We start from the raw sequence: 14562 nt of genomic DNA on the forward strand, positions 1-14562 counted from the left end.
GAACCCACAGGAGAAAATCTTTCGTCAAAACTTGTCAGAAAACCAAGTTTTAAGGAAATCCCGCATCATGCGAAATTATCTTGTTTTTCCTAAACAACACGTTGTAACTCGAAAAGCTTTGTACTTGCGTGTGTGTCTAAGCATGTAGCCTCAAAAGAAAAGGCACAAGAGAGTTTTCTCTCGAAAGACTATGAAAGAATACCACGTTATAAGGAAATACAGTGTTGCAGAATAAAGACAAATAAGTACGTATTTGAAACACTTTACGAGAAAAAATAAAGGTTCCTACAAAATTCGCTTTTATCTCCTAAACAACACGTTGTAACTCGAAAAGATTTGGTGTGGCGTGTACGACTAAACCTGTAGCCTCAAAAGAGAACCCACAGGAGAATTTTCTTTCGTCAAAATTTGTCAGAAAACCACGTTTTAAGGAAATCCAGCATCATGCGAAATTATCTTGTTTTTCCTAAACAACACGTTGTAACTCGAAAAGCTTTGGTGTTGCGTGAATGTCTAAGCGTGTAGCCTCCAAAGAGAATGCAGAGGAGAGTTTTCTCTCGAAAAAATATGTAAGAATACCACGTTATAAGGAAATACAGTGTTGCAGAGTAAAGGCAAATATGTATGTATTGGAAACCCTTAAACTTTACGAGATGAAATAAAGCATCGTACAAAATTAGCATGTATCTCCTAAACAAAACGTGGTAACTCAAAAAGATTTGGTGTGGCCTGTATGTCTAAACGTGTAGCCTCAAAAGAGAACCCACAGGACAATTTTCTTTTGTCAAAATTCGTCAGAAAACCACGTTTTAAGGAAATCCCTCATCGTGAGAAATTATCTTGTTCTTCCTAACAACACGTTGTAACTCGAAAAGCTTTGGTGTTGCGTGTATGTCTAAGCGTGTATTCTCAAAAGAGAACGCACAGGAGAGTTTTCTCTCGAAAGAATATGTAAGAATACCACGTTTTAAGGAAATACAGTGTTGCAGAGTAAAGACAAAAACGAACGTATTGGCAACACTTTGCAAGAAGAAATAACGCATCGTACAAAATTAGCTTGTATCTCCTAAACTACACGTTGTAACTCGAAAAGATTTGATGTGGCGTGTACGTCTAAACGTGTAGCCTCAAAAGAGAAACCGCAAGAGAATTTTCATTTGTCAAGATTTGTCAGAAAACCACGTTTTAAGGAAATCCCGCATCATGCGAAATTATCATGTTTTTCCTAAACAACACGTTGTCACTCGAATAGCTTTGGTGTTGCGTGTATGTCTAAGCGTGTAGCCTCAAAAGAGAACGCACAGGAGAGTTTTCTCTCGAAGAATATGTAAAAATACCACGTTTTAAGGAAATACAGTGTTGCAGAGTAAAGACAAATATGTACATATTGGAAATACTTTAAGGGAATAAATGACGCATCGTACAAAATTAGCTTGTGTCTCCTAAACAATACGTTGTAACTCGAAAAGATTTGGTGTGGCGTGTACGTCTAAACGTGTAGTCTCAAAAGAGAACCAACAGGAGAATTTTCTTACGTCAAAATTTGTCAGAAAACCACGTTTTAAGGAAATCCCGCACCTTGCGAAATTATCTTGTTTTTCCTAAACAACACGTTGTAACTCGAAAAGCTTTGGTGTTGCGTGTATGTCTAAGCGTGTAGCCTCAAAAGAGAACGCACAGGAGAGTTTTCTCTCGAAAGAATATGTAAGAATACCACGTTATAAGGAAATACAGTGTTGCACAGTAAAGACAAATACATACGTATTGGAAACACTTTACGAGAAGAAATAACTATTCGTGCAAAATTAGCTTGTATCTAATAAACAACACGTTGTAACTCGAAATGATTTGGTGTGGCGTATACATCTAAACGTGTGGCCTCAAAAGAAAACCCACGGGATCATTTTCTTTCGTCAAAATTTGTCAGAAAACCACGTTTTATAGAAATCCCTCATCGTGCGAAATTATCTAGTTTTTCCTAAACAACTTGTTGTAACTCGAAAAGCTTTGGAGTTGCGTGTATGTCTAAGCGTGTAGCCTCAAAAGAGAACGCACAGGAGAGTTTTCTCTCAAAAGAATATGTAAGAATACCATGTTATAAGAAAATACAATGTTGCAGATTAAAGACAAATACGTATATATTGGAAACACTTTAGCAGAAGAAATAACGCATCGTAAAAAATTAGCTTGTGTCTCCTAAACAACACGTTTTATCTCGAAAGGATTTGGTGTGGCTTGTAAGTCTAAATGTGTAGTCTCAAAAGAGAACCCATAGGATACTTTTCTTTCGTCAAAATTTTTCAGAAAACCACGTTTTATGGAAAACCCGCATTGTGCGAAATTATCTTGTTTTTCCTAAACAACACATTGTAACTCGAAAGTCTTTCGTTTGCGTGTATGTCTAAGCATGTAGCCTCAAAAGAGAAGGCACAGGAGAGTTTTTTTCTCGAAAGAATATGTAAGAATATCACGTTATAAGGAAATACAGTGTGGCAGAGTAAAGACAAATACGTACATATTGGAAACACTTTACGAGAAGAAATAATGCATCATAAAATATTAGCTTGTATCTCCTAATCAACACGTTGTAACTCGAACTGATTTGGTGTGCTGTTTACATCTAAACGTCTAGCCTCAAAAGAGAACCCACAGGAGAATTTTGTTTCGTCAAAATTTGTCAGAAAACCACGTTTTAAGGAAATCCCGCATCATGCGAAATTACCTTGTTTTTCCTAAACAACACGTTGTATCTCGAAAAGCTTTGGTGTTGCGTGTATGTCTAAGCGTGTAGCCTCAAAAGAGAACACAGAGGAGAGTTTTCTCTCTAAAGAATATGTAAGAATACCACGTTATAAGTAAATACAGTGTTGCAGAGTATAGATAAATAGGTACGTATTGTAAATACTTTTTGAGAAGAATTAATGCATGGAAAAAATTAGCTTGTATCTCCTAAACAACACCATGTAACTCGAAAAGATTTGGAGTGGCGTGTACGTCTAAACCTTTAGCCTCATAGGAGAACCCACAGGAGAATTTTCATTCGTCAAAACTTGTCAGAAAACCACGTTTTAAGGAAATCCAGGATCGTGTGAAATTATCTTGTTTTTCATAAACAACACGTTGTAACTCGAAAAGCTTTGTATTTGCGTGTATGTCTAAGCATGTAGCCTCAAATGAAAATGCACAAGAGAGTTTTCTCTCGAAAGAATATGAAAGAATACCACGTTATAATGAAATACAGTGTTGCAGAGTAAAGACAAATAAGTACGTATTGGAAACACTTTACGAGAAAAAATAAAGCTTCCTACAAAATTGGCTTTTATCTCCTAAACAACACGTTGTAACTCGAAAAGATTTGGTGTGGGGTGTACGCGTAAACATGTAGCCTCAAAAGAGAACCCACAGGAGGATGTTCTTTTGTCAAAATTTGTCAGAAAACCACGTTTTAAGGAAATTCTGCATCTTGCAAAATTATCTTGTTTTTCCTAAACAACACGTCGTAACTCGAAAAGCTTTGGTGTTGTGTGTATGTCTCAGCGTGTAGCCTCAAAAGAGAACGCACAGGAGAGTTTTCTCTCGAAAGAATGTATAAGAATACCACGTTATAAGGAAATACAGTGTTGCAGAATAAAGAATAATACATTATGAGAAGAAATAACGCAAAGTACAAATTACCTTGTATCTCCTAAACAACAGATTGTAACTCAAAAAGATTTGGTGAGGCATTTACATATAAACGTGTAGCCTCAAAAGAGAACCCGCAAGAGAATTTTCGTTCGTCAAAATTTTTCAGAAAACTACGTTTTAAGGAAATCCCGCATCATGCGAAATTATCTTGTTTTTCCTAAACAACACATTGTAACTCGAAAACCCTTGGTGTTGCGTGTATGTCTAAGCGTGTATCCTCAAAAGAGAACGCACAGGAAAGTTTTCTCTCGAAAAAATATGAAAGAATACCACGTTTTAAGGAAATACAGTCTTGCAGAGTACAGACAGAAACGTACGTATTGGCAACAGTTTACAAGAAGTAATAACGCATCATACAAAATTAGCTTGTATCTCCTAAACATCACGTTGTAACTCGAAAAGATTTGATGTGGAGTGTACGTCTAAACTTGTAGCCTCAAAAGAGAACCGTCAGGAGAATTGTCATTTGTCAAGATTTGTCAGAAAACCACGTTTTAAGGAAATCCCGCATCATGCGAAATTATCATGTTTTTCCTAAACAACACGTTGTCACTCGAATAGCTTTGGTGTTGCGTGTATGTCTAAGCGTGTAGCCTCAAAAGAGAACGCGCAGGAGAGTTTTCTCTCGAAAGAATATGTAAGAATACCACGTTTTAAGGAAATACAGTGTTGCAGAGTAAAGAAAATACGTACGTATTGGAAACACTTTAAGAGAAGAAATGACGCATCGTACAAAATTAGCTTGTATCTCCTAAACAACACGTTGTAACTCGAAAAGATTTGGTGTGGCGTGTACGTCTAAACGTGTAGCCTCAAAACAGAACCCACAGAAGCATTTTCTTTCGTCAAAATTTGCCAGAAAACCACGTTTTACGGAAATCCCGCATCTTGCGAAATTATCTTGTTTTTCCTAAACAACACGTTGTAACTTGAAAAGCTTTGGTGTTGTGTGTATGTCTAAGCGTGTAGCCTCAAAAGACAATGCACAGGAGAGTTTTCTCCTGAAAGAATATGTAAGAAAACCACGTTATAAGGAAATACAGTGTTGCAGAGTAAAGACAAATACGTACGTATTGGAAACACTTTACAAGAAGAAATAACTCTTCGTGCAAAATTAGCTTGTATCTCCTAAACAACACGTTGTAACTCGAAATGATTTGGTGTGGCGTATACATCTAAACATGTGGCCTCAAAAGAGAACCCACAGGATAATTTTCTTTCGTCAAAATTTGTCAGAAAACCACGTTTTATGGAAATCCCTCATCGTGCGAAATTATCTAGTTTTTCCTTAACAACACGTTGTAACTCGAAAAGCTTTGGTGTTGCCTGTATGTCTAAGCGTGTAGCCTCAAAAGAAAACGCACAGGAGAGTTTTCTCTCGAAAGAATATTTAAGAATACCACGTTATAAGGATATACAGTGTTGCAGAGTAAAGACAAATACATATATAGTGGAAACACTTTATGAGAAGAAATAACACATCCTACAAAATTAACTTGTATCTCCTAAACAACACGTTTTAACTCGAAAGGATTTGGTGTGGCCTGTACGTCTAAATGTGAAGCCTCAAAAGAGAACCCATGGATACTTTTCTTTCGTCAAAATTTTTCAGAAAACCACGTTTTATGGAAATCCCGCATCGTGCGAAATTATCTTGTTTTCCCTAAACAACACATTGTAACTCGAAAATCTTTGGTTTTCGTGTATTTCTAAGCGTGTAGCCTCAAAAGAGAACGCAGAGGAGAGATTTCTCTCAAAAGAATATGTAAGAATACCACGTTATAAGTAAATACAGTGTTGCAGAGTGAAAATAAATAGGTACATATTGTAAATACTTTATGAGAAGAATTAATGCATGGTACAAAATTAGCTTGTATCTCCTAAACAACACCTTGTAACTCGAAAGGATTTGGTGTGGCGTGTACATCTAAACGTGTAGCCTCATAAGAGAACCCACAGGAGAACTTTCTTTCGTCAAAATTTTTCAGAAAACGACGTTTTATGGAAATCTCGCATCGTGCGAAATTATCTTGTTTTTCCTAAACAACACGTTGTAACTCGAAAGATTTGGTGTGACGTGTACGTCTAAAGGTGTAGCCTCAAAAGAGAACCCACAAGAGAATTTTCTTTCATCAAAATTTGTCATGAACTACGTTTTTAAGAAATCTCGCATCGTGTGAAATTATCTTGTTTTTTCCTAAACAACACGTTGTAACTCGAAAAGATTTGGTGTTGTGTGTATGTCTAAGAGTGTAACCTCAAAAGAGTACGCACAGGATAGTTTTCTCTCGAAAGAATATGTGAGAATACCACGTTATAAGGAAATACAATGTTGCAGTGTAAAGACAAATAAATATGTATTGGAAACACTTTAAGAGAAGAATTAACGCATCTTAAAAAATTAGCTTGTATCTCGTAAACAACACGGGGTAACTCGAAAGGATTTGGTGTGGCGTGTACGTCTAAACAACACGTTGTAACTCGAAAAGATTTGGTGTGGCTCATTCCTCTACACGTGTAGCCTCAAAAGAGTACCGACAGGAGAACTTTCTTTCTTCAAAATTTTTCAGAAAACCACGTTTTATGGAAATCTCGCATCGTTGGAAATTATCTTGTTTTTCCTAAACAACACGTTGTAACTCGAAAAGCTTTGGCGTTGCGTGTTTGTCTAAGCGTGTAGCCTCAAAAGAGAATGCACAGGAGAGTTTTCCCTCGAAAGAATATGTAGGAATACCACGTTATAAGGACATACAGTGTTGTAGAGTAAAGACAAAAAAGTACATATTGGAAACACTTTACGAGAAGAAATAACGCATAGTAAAAATTTTGCTTCTATCTCCTAAACAACACGTTGTAACTTGAAAAGATTTGGTGTGGCTCGTACGTATGCACGTGTAACCTCAAAAGAGAACCCACAGGAGAACTTTCTTTCGTCAAAATTTGTCAGAAAACCACGTTTTAAGGAAATCCCGCATCGTGCAAAATTATCTTGTTTTTCCTAAACAACAAGTTGTAACTCAAAAAGCTTTAGTGTTACATGTATGTCTAAGAGTGTAGCCTCTAAAGAGAAGGCACAGGAGAGTTTTCTCTCGAAAGAACATGTAAGAATACAACGTTATAAGGAAATACAGTGTTGCAGAGTAAAGACAAATAGGTACCTATTGGAAACACTTTACAAGAAGAAATAACGCATCGTACAAAATTAGCTTGTATCTCCTAAATAACATGTGGTAATTCGAAAAGATTTGGTGTGGCGTGTACGTCTAAACGTGTTGCCTCAAAAGAGTACCCACAGGAGAATTTTCTTTCGTCAAAATTTTTCAGAAAGCCACGTTTTAAGGAAATCCCGCATCCTGCGAAAATATCTTCTTTTTCCTAAACAACATGTTGTAACTCGAAAAGCTTTGGTGATGCGTGTATGTGTAAGCGTGGAGCCTCAAAAGTGAAGGCACAGGAGAGTTTTCTCTCGAAAGAATATGAAAAAATACCATGTTATAAGGAAATACAGTGTTGCAGAGTAAAGACAAATATGTATATATTGGAAACAATTTACGAGAAGAAATAACGCATCATACAAAATTATCTTGTATCTCCTAAACAACACGTGGTAACTCGAAAGGATTTGGTGTGGCTAGTACGTCTAAACATATAGCCTCAAAAGAGAACCCACAGGAGAATTTTATTTCGTCAAAATTTGTCAGAAAACCACGTTTTAAGGAAATCCCGCATCGTGCGAAATTATCTTGTTTTTCATAAACAACACGTTGTAACTCGAAAAGCTTTGGTGTTGCCTGTATGTCTAAGTGTGTAGCCTCAAAAGGGAACACACAGGATAGTTTTCTCTCGTAAGAATATGTAAGAATACCACGTTATAAGGAAATACAATGTTGCAGAGTAAAGACAAACAGGTAATTTTTGGAAAAACTTTACGAGAAGAATTAACGCATCGTAAAAAATTAGCTTGTATGTCCTAAACAACACGTTGTAACTCGACAAGATTTGGTGTGGCATGTACGTCTAAACGTGTAGCCTCAAAAGAGAACCCATAGGAGAATTTTCTTTCGTCAAAATTTTTCAGAAAACTCCTTTTAAGGAAATCCCGCATCGTGCGAAATCATCTTCTTTTTCCTAAAAATCATGTTATAACTCGAAAAGCTTTGGTGTTGCGTGTATGTGTAAGCGTGGAGCCTCAAAAGTGAAAGCACAGGAGAGTTTTCTCTCGAAAGAATATCTAAGAATGCCACGTTATAAGGAAATACAATTTTGCAGAGTAAAGACAAGTACATTTTGGAAACACTTTACTAGAAGAAATAACGCATCGTACAAAATTAGCTTGTATCTCCTAAACAACACGTTGTAACTCGAAAAAATTTGGTGTGACATGTACGTCTAAACGTGTAGCCTCAAAAAAGAACCCACAGGAGAATTTTCTTTCATCAAAATTTGTCAGAAACCACGTTTTAAGGAAATCTCACATCATGCGAAATTATCTTGTTTTTCCTAAACTACACGTTTTAAGTCGAAAAGCTTTGGTGCTGCGTGTATGTCTAAGCTTGTAGCCTCAAAAGAGAACGCACAGGAGAGTTTTCTCTTGAAAGAATATATAAGAATACCACGTTATAAAGAAATACAGTGTTGCAGAGTAAAGACAAATACGTACGTATTGGAAACACTTTAAGAGAAGAAATAACTCATCATACAAAATTAGCTTGTATCTCCTAAACAACACTTGGTAACTCGAAAGGATTTGGTGTGGAGTGTACGTCTAAACGTGTAGCCTCAAAAGAGAACCAACAGGAGAATTTTCTTTCGTCAAAATTTTCAGAGAACCACGTTTTAAGGAAATCCAGCATCGTGAGAAATTATCTTGTTTTTCATAAACAACACGTTGTAACTCGAAAAGCTTTGGTGTTGCCTGTATGTCTAAGTGTGTAGCCCCAAAAGGGAACACACAGGATAGTTTTCTCTCGAAAAAATATGTAAGAATACCACGTTATAAGGAAATAAAATGTTGCAGAGTAAAGACAAATACGTACGTATTGGAAACACTATACAAGAAGAATTAAAGCATCTTAAAAAGTTAGCTTGTATCTCCTAAACAACACGTTGTAACTCAAAAAGATTTGGTGTGGCGTGTACGTGTAAACGTATAGCCTCAATAGAGAACCCACAGGAGAATTTTCTTTCGTCAAAATTTGTCAGAAAACCACGTTTTAAGGAAATCCCGCAAGGTGCTAAATCATCTTCTTTTACCTAAGCAACATGTTATAACTCGAAAAGCTTTGGTGTTGCGTGTATGTGTAAGCGTGGAGCCTCAAAAGAGAAGGCACAGGAGAGTTTTCTCTCGAAAGAATATGTAAGAATACCACGTTATAAGGATATACAATTTTGCAGAGTAAAGACAAATAAGTAGATATTGGAAACACTTTATGAGAAGAAATAACACATCGTACAAAATTAGCTTGTATCTCCTAAACAACACGTTGTAACTCGAAAAGATTTGGTGTGACGTGTATATCTTAACGTGTAGCCTCAAAAGAGAACCCACAGGAGAATTTTCTTTAATCAAAATTTGTCAGAAACCATGTTTTAAGGAAATCTCGCATCGTGCGAAATTATCTTGTTTTTCCTAAACAACACGTTGTAACTCGAAAAGCTTTGTTGTTGCGTGTATGTCTAAGCTTGTAGCCTCAAAAGAGAATGCACAGGAGAGTTTTCTCTCGAAAGAATATGTAAGAACACCACGTTATAAGAAAATACAGTGTTGCAGAGTAAAGATAAATACGTACTTATTGGAAACACTTTAAGAGAAGAAATAACGCATCATAAAAAATTAGCTTGTATCTCCTAAACAACACGTTGTAACTCGATAAGATTTGGTGTGGCTCATACCTCTACACGTGTAACCTCAAAAGAGAACCCACAGGAGAACTTTCTTTCGTCAAAATTTTTCAGAAAACCACGTTTTATGGAAATCTCGCATAGTGCAAAATTATCTTGTTTTTACTAAACAACACATGGTAACTCAAAAAGCTTTGGCGTTGCGTGATTGTCTAAGCGTGTAGCCTCAAAAGAGAACGCACAGGAGAGTTTTCCCTTGAAATAATATGTAAGAATACCACGTTATAAGGAAATACAGTGTTGCAGAGTAAAGACAAATAAGTATGTATTGGAAACACTTTACGAGAAGAAATAAAGCATCATACAAAATTTGCTTGTATCTCCTACAGAACACGTTGTAACTCGAAAAGATTTGGTGTGGCTCATACATCTACACGTGTTGCCTCAAAAGAGAACGCACAGGACAACTTTCTTTCGTCAAAATTTCTCAGGAAACCACGTTTTAAGGAAATCCCGCATCGTGCAAAATTATCTTGTTTTTCCTAAACAACACGATGTAACTCGAAATGCTTTGGTGTTGCATGTATGTCTAAGCGTGTAACCTCTAAAGAGAATGCACAGGAGAATTTTCTCTCGAAAGAATATGTAAGAATACAACGTTATAAGGAAATACAGTGTTGCAGAGTAAAGACAAATACGTACGTATTGGAAACACTTTATAAAAAGAAATAAAGCATCGTAGAAAATTAGTTTGTATCTCCTAAACAACACGTGGTAACTCGAAAGGATTTAGTGTGGCATATACGTCTAAACGTGTAGCCTCAAAAGAGAACCCACAGGAGAATTTTCTTTCGTCAAAATTTTTCAGAAAACCACGTTTTAAGGAAATCCTGCATCATGCGAAATTATCTTGTTTTTCATAAACAACACGTAGTAACTCGAAAAGCTTTGGTGTTGCCTGTATGTCTAAGTGTGTAGCCTCAAAAGGGAACGCACAGGATAGTTTTCTCTCGAAAGAATAAGTAAGAATACCACGTTATAAGGAAATACAGTGTTGAAGAGAAAAGACAAATATGTACGTATTGGAAACACTTTATGAGAAGAAGTAACGCATCATACAAAATTAGCTTGTATCTCCTAAACACCACGTTGTAACTCGAAAAGATTTGGTGTGGCGTGTACTTCTAAACGTGTAGCCTCAAAAGAGAACCCACAGGAGAATTTTCTTTGGTCAAAATTTTTCAGAAAACCACGTTTTAAAGAAATCCCGCATCGTGCGAAATCATCTTCATTTTCCTAAACAATATGTTGTAACTGAAAAGCTTTTGTTTTGCGTGTATGGGTAAGCTTGGAGCCTCAAAAAAGAAGGCACAGGAGAGTTTTCTCTCGAAAGAATATGTAAGAATACCACGTTATAAGGAAATACAATTGTGCAGAGTAAAGACAAATAAGTACATATTGGAAACACTTTACGAGAAGTAATAACGCATCTTACAAAATTATCTTGTATCTCCTAAACAACACGTTGTAACTCGAAAAGATTTGGTGTTAGGTGTACGTCTAAACGTGTAGCCTCAAAAGAGAACCCACAGGAGAATTTTCTTTCATCAACATTTGTCAGAAACCAAGTTTTAAGGAAATCTCGCATCATGTGAAATTATCTTGTTTTTCCTAAACAACACGTTGTAACTCAAAAAGTTTGGTGTGGCGTCTATGTATAAGCGTGTAACCTCAAAAGAGAACGCACAGGATAGTTTTCTCTCGAAAGAATATGTAAGAATACCACGTTATAAGGAAATACAATGTTGCAGAGTAAAGACAATTACGTACATATTGGAAACACTTTACAAGAAGAATTAACACATCGTAAAAAATTAGCTTCTATCTCCTAAACAACACGTTGTATCTCGAAAAGATTTGGTGTGGCATGTACGTCTCAACGTGTAGCCTCAAAAGAGAACCGAGAGGAGAATTTTCTTTCTTCAAAATTTTTCAGAAAGCCACGTTTTAAGGAAATCCCTCATCGTGAGAAATCATCATTTTCCTAAACAACATGCTGTAACTCGAAAAGCTTTTGTCTTCCGTGTACGTGTAAGCGTGGAGCCTCAAAAGTGAAGGCACAGGAGAGTTTTCTCTCGAAAGAATATGTAAGAATACCACGTTATAAGGAAATACAATTTTGCAGAGCAAAGACAAATAAGTACATATTGGGAATACTTTATGAGAAGAAATAACGCATCATACAAAATTAGCTTGTATCTCCTAAACAACACGTTTTTCCTCGAAAGGATTTGGTGTGACATGTACATCTAAAAGTGTAGCCTCAAATGGGAACCCACAAGAGAATTTTCTTTCATCAAAATTTGTCAGAAACCACGTTTTAAGGAAATATCGCGTCGTGCGAAATTATCTTTTTTTTCCTTAACAACACGTGGTAACTCGAAAAGATTTGGTGTTGCGTGTATGTGTAAGCGTGTAGCCTCAAAAGAGAACGCACAGGAGAGTTTTCTCTCGAAAGAATATGTAAGAATACCACGTTATAAGGAAATACAGTGTTGCAGAGTAAAGACAACTAAGTACGTATGGGAAACACTTTAAGAGATGAAATAACGCATCGTACAAAATTAGCTTGTATCTCCTAAACAACACGTTGTAACTCGAAAAGATTTGGTGTGGCTCATACCTCTACATGTGTAGCCTCAAAAGAGAACCCACAGGAGAACTTTCTTTCATCAAAAATTTTCAGAAAACCACGTTTTATGGAAATCTCGCATTGTGCGAAATTATCTTGTTTTTCCTAAACAACACGTTGCAACTCGAAAATCTTTGGCGTTGCGTGTTTGCCTAAGCATGTAACCTCAAAAGAGAACGCACAGGAGAGTTTTCCCTCGAAAGAATATGTAAGAATACCACGCTATAAGGAAATACAATGTTGCAGAGTAAAGACGAATAAGTACGTATTGGAAACACTTTATTAGAAGAAATAATGCATCGTAAAAAATTTGCTTGTATCTCCTAAACAACACGTTGTAACTCGAAAAGATTTGGTGTGGCTCGTACGTCTAAACGTGTAGCCTCAAAAGAGAACCCACAGGAGAACTTTCTTTCGTCAAAATTTGTCAGAAAACCACGTTTTAAGGATATCCCGCACCATGCAAAATTATCATGTTTTTCCTAAACCACACGTTGTAACTCGAAAAGCTTTGGTGTCGCGTGTATGTCTATGCGTGTAGCCTCTAAAGAGAACGCACAGGAGATTTTTCTCTCGGAAGAACATGTAAGAATACAACATTATAAGGAAATACAGTGTAGCAGAGAAAAGACAAATACATACTTATTGGAAACACTTTACGAGAAGAAATAACGCATCATACAAAATTAGCTTGTATCTCCTAAACAACACGTGTTAACTCGAAAAGATTTGGTGTGGCATGCACGTCTAAACGTGTAGCCTCAAAAGAGAACCCACAGGAGAATTTTCTTTCGTCAAAATTTGTCAGAAAACCTCGTTTTAAGGAAGTCCCGCATCGTTCTAAATTATCTTGTTTTTCATAAACAACATGTTGTAACTCGAAAAGCTTTGGTGTTGCCTGTATGTCTAAGTGTGTAGCCTCAAAAGGGAATGCAGAGGAGAGTTTTTTCTCGAAAGAATATGTAGGAATACCACGTTATAAGGAAATACAGTGTTGCAGAGTAAAGACAAATACGTACGTATTGGAAACACTTTACGAGAAGAAGTAATGCATCTTAAAAATTAGCTTGTATCTCCTAAACAAAACGTTGTAACTCGAAATGATTTGGTGCGGAGTGTATGTCTAAACATGTAGCCTCAAAAGAGAACCCACAGGAGAATTTTCTTTCGTCAAAATTTTTCAAAAATCACGTTTTAAGGAAATCCCGCATCCTGCGAAATTATCTTCTTTTTCCTAAACAACATGTTGTAACTCGAAAAGCTTTGGTGTTGCGTGTATGTGTAAGCGTGGAGACTCAAAATCGAAGGCACAGGAGAGTTTTCTCTCGAAAGAATATGTAAGAATACCACGTTATAAGGAAATACAATTTTGCAGAGTAAAGACAAATAAGTACATATTGGAAACACTTTACAAGAAGAAATAACGCATCGCACAAAATTAGCTTGTATCTCCTAAACAACACGTTGTAACTCGAAAAGATTTGGTGTGACGTGTATGTCTAAACGTATAGCCTCAAAAGAGAACCCACAGGAGATTTTTCATTCATCAAAATTTGTCAGAAAACACGTTTTAAGGAAATCCCGCATCCTGCGAAATTATCTTGTTTTTCCTAAACAACACGTTGTAACTCGAAAAGGTTTGTTGTTGCGTGTATGTCTAAGCATGTAACCTCAAAAGAGAACGCACAGGAGAGTTTTATCTCGGAACAATATGTAAGAATACCACGTTATAAGGAAATACAATTTTGCAGAGTAAAGACAAATAAGTACATATTGGAAACAGTTTACGAGAAGAAATAACGCATCATACACAATTAGCTTGTATCTCCTAAACAACACGTTGTAACTCGAAAAGATCTGGTGTGACGTGTACGTCTAAAAGGGTAGCCTCAAACGAGAACCCACAGGAGAATTTTCTTTCATCAAAATTTGTCAGAAACCACGTTTTAAGGAAATCTCGCATCGTGCGAAATTATCTTGTTTTTCCTAAACAACATGTTGTAACTCGAAAAGCTTGGGTGTGGCGTGTATGTCTAAGCATGTAGCCTCAAAAGAGAACACACAGGAGAGTTTTCTCTCGGAAGAATATTTAAGATTACCACGTTGTAAGGAAATACAGTGTTGCAGAGTAAAGACAACTATGTACCTATTGGGAACACTTTAAGAGAAGAAATAACGCATCATGCAAAATTAGCTTGTATCTCCTAAATAACACGTTGTAACTCGAAAATATTTGGTGTGGCTCGTACGTCTACACGTGTAGACTCAAAGAGAACCCACAGGTGAAATTTCTTTCGTCAAAATTTTTCAGAAAACCATGTTTTATGGAAATCTCGCATCGT

Source organism: Apodemus sylvaticus, chromosome 20 (assembly GCF_947179515.1).
Source record: "Apodemus sylvaticus chromosome 20, mApoSyl1.1, whole genome shotgun sequence".
In the NCBI taxonomy this organism is placed as follows: Eukaryota; Metazoa; Chordata; class Mammalia; order Rodentia; family Muridae; genus Apodemus; species Apodemus sylvaticus.